Genomic DNA, 3,460 nt, shown 5'->3' with positions numbered 1-3,460 from the left:
GCAAACCTTCGGATGGGGGTCGTCCAAGTAAGAAAGGGATGGGGGCTCTCCCGAAACCGCCGGCTCGAACGTGAAGATTTTGAGTTGGAACTGTCAGGGCATTGGGGTGGATCTGACAAAAGGATATTTGGGAGATTTGTGGAAGCAGCATAAGCCTGATATTTTATTTTTATCAGAAAATAAAAAATGTTTTTCTTATTTACAAAGATTTCAAAAGAAGTTTGGCTATAATAATTTGTATACAGTTGACCCCCTTGGTTCTAGGGGTGGGTTAGCTCTATTTTTCAAGGATGAAATAAAATTATCTATTTTATATGAGAGTGATCGTATAATTGATGCACAAGCGTGTTTTGGTCAACATTTAGTATTTTTGTCTTTTGTCTATGGGGATCCTGTCCCGCAAAATCGCATAAAGGTATGGGAGAAGTTAATGGATATTGGTTCCTTCCGGATTGATCCTTGGTTTATGATTGGGGACTTTAATAAATTAGTTGGTAATCATGAGAAACGAGGTGGGGCTATTCGCCCAGTGTTCTCTTTTGTCCCTTTTAATTCAATGATTAATCATTGTGGTATGCTGGAATTCCCGTGTTATGGGGAACAATTGTCATGGCGGGGTAATCGCTGTAATAATCAGGTGGTTCGGTGGCGTTTAGACCGCGCACTAGGGAATGAGGATTGGCATAATTTTTTTCCCAATTCCAAAGTAGATTATTTGGAGATGGTTGGTTCCGATCATTGTCCCATTTTGGCAACTTGTCTTAGAACTGTCACAAGACGGAATCGGCAATTTCGTTTTGATAAACGTTGGCTGGGGAAGGATGGTTTACTAGGTGCGGTAGAATCAGGGTGGGCACGCACGAATAATTTTCGGGTTCCGGCCTTCGTGGATAAGGTTAGGAATTGCAGAAATTCGATTTCGTGGTGGAGAAAAAATAATGTGACGTCTGGTCCTTCTCTGATATCTTCACTTAAATCAGCATTACAGGAGGCTAAAATGGATGATTCGATTTCTCAGGAAGAAATCCGGGACGTAGAGAGAAAACTAAAAGAGGCATATAGGGATGAGGAAATTTACTGGCAACAGAAAAGTAGGAAATTTTGGCTACGTGTCGGTGACAAAAATACAAAATTTTTTCATGCATCGACCAAGCAGAGGAGGGTACGGAATAAGATTGTTGGTCTATTTGGTCCGGACGATGTATGGGACGATACAGCCTTGGGAATGGAGAGGATTGCCTCCAAATATTTTGAGGAGCTTTTTGACAAATCGGATGTGAGTGGTATTTCGGAAATACTTCAGGAAATTACACCTATTATTACAGATAGTATTAACCGAAGTTTAACTAGGGAAATTACGGAGTCGGAGGTTCGGAAGGCATTATTTGCTATGCACCCAGAGAAGTCTCCAGGGCCTGATGGAATGACGGCCTTATTTTTCCAACGTTTCTGGCCTTCTTTAAAGGGGGATTTGGTGGCCTTGGTTAGAGATTTTTTCCGAACGGGCAGTTTTGACCCTCGTCTTAATGAGACTAATATTTGTCTCATTCCAAAGGTGGATCGGCCGCAACGTATGTCAGAGTTTCGGCCGATTAGTCTTTGTAACGTGAGTTATAAGATCATTTCAAAAGTGTTATGTTTTAGGCTTAAGCGGTTTTTACCATCATTGGTTTCAGAGACGCAATCGGCTTTTGTTGCAGGGCGATTGATTACGGATAATATTTTAGTTGCCGAGGAAATGTTCCATGGGTTAAATACTAATCAACGATGTAAATCCGATTTTCTGGCATTCAAAACGGATATGAGTAAAGCGTACGACCGTGTTGAATGGGATTTTCTGGAAGCGGTTTTGATTAAATTAGGATTTGATAGACGGTGGATTACTTGGGTTATATGGTGTGTGTCTTCGGTGTATATCAAATTCTCTTAAATGGTCAACCTCGGGGTTCCATTTTACCGAAGCGGGGATTACGTCAGGGTGATCCTCTTTCTCCCTATTTGTTTATTCTCTGTACGGAGGTCCTAATCGCAAATATTAAAAAGGCTGAACGTGAGAAGAAAATTACCGGCATATCGATTGCTCGAGATAGTCCGTCGATCTCGCATTTATTGTTTGCTGATGATAGTCTTTTCTTTTGTAAGGCAGATGAGTCCGAGTGTAGAGTGGTAATGGATATTATAGGTAAGTACGGAAAGGCATCGGGGCAAGAGGTTAATTTAGGGAAATCTTCTATCATGTTTGGTAAGAAAGTTCCACCGGATGTAAGATCCCGGATTAAAACAGTTATTGGAATCTCTAGTGAAGGGGGTATGGGTTCTTATTTGGGAATACCTGAGAACCTTCAGGGCTCGAGGACTACCGTTTTTAGTTATGTTAATGATCGTCTGGAGGAGAGAGTTAACGGTTGGTCGGCGAAGACCTTATCGAAGGGGGGTAAAGAAATTATGATCAAGTCGGTGGCGTTAGCTCTGCCAACCCATGTTATGTCGTGCTTTAAATTGCCACAGGCATTGACAACCAAACTTACAGGTGCTATTTCGAATTTCTGGTGGAAGTCTAATGATAAGGCTAGAGGCCTGCATTGGGTAGCGTGGGATAAAATGTGTGAGGACAAAAGTGATGGGGGCTTGGGCTTTCGTGCTTTGGAAGAATTCAATGATGCAATGTTGGCTAAGCAGTATTGGAGGTTGATTCATTATCCGCATTCTTTAATGGCTCGGGTGATGCGTGGCAGATATTTCCGGGGAAAACATCCTCTACGGGCAAGTAAACCTTATTCTCCTTCCTTTGCGTGGAGGAGTATCTTTTTAGTCAAGGGACTAGTGGAACGTGGGGCACGGTGGTTAGTAGGCTCGGGGAGTGACATTTCGGTATGGAGGGATCCTTGGATACCCGATGATCAGCCAAGACCAGTGAATGGTAGAGGAAGAGTTCTACATCCTAATTTGATGGTAAACCATTTAATTAATCCCTTAACGATGGATTGGCATTTGCCAATCTTACAGGAGTATATGGATCCAGCGGATATATCGCTTATACAGAGTTTGGCGATTAGTAAGACTTCTCGTCCGGATAGATTGATTTGGCATTATACTAAGTCCGGTAAGTATTCCATGAGGACTGGTTATCGGCTTGCACGAGGATTACAAAAGGAAGCTGTAATCGGGCCAACGTGCAATGTTTTACGCGCCCAAGCTTGGAAGCTTGAGGTCCCCTCAAAGGTTCAACATTTCTTTTGGCAGGTGGCCTCTGGTTGTCTTCCTGTGAAGGAACGGATCGCACATAGGGGTGTACGGTGCGATGTTATGTGTCAACGGTGTGTTTGTGCGGAGGAATCTATTAATCATGCTCTTTTTGTGTGTGAACGTTCTCGTTTGGTTTGGGAGCTATCGCCGTTGCATCTTTCTTCGACAGGTTTTCCCTTTGGATCAGTGTATTCAAATTTAGACTTATTATATT

This window comes from Camelina sativa, chromosome 5 (genome assembly GCF_000633955.1).
Source record: "Camelina sativa cultivar DH55 chromosome 5, Cs, whole genome shotgun sequence".
In the NCBI taxonomy this organism is placed as follows: Eukaryota; Viridiplantae; Streptophyta; class Magnoliopsida; order Brassicales; family Brassicaceae; genus Camelina; species Camelina sativa.
Note: the sequence above shows the minus strand (reverse complement) of the source record.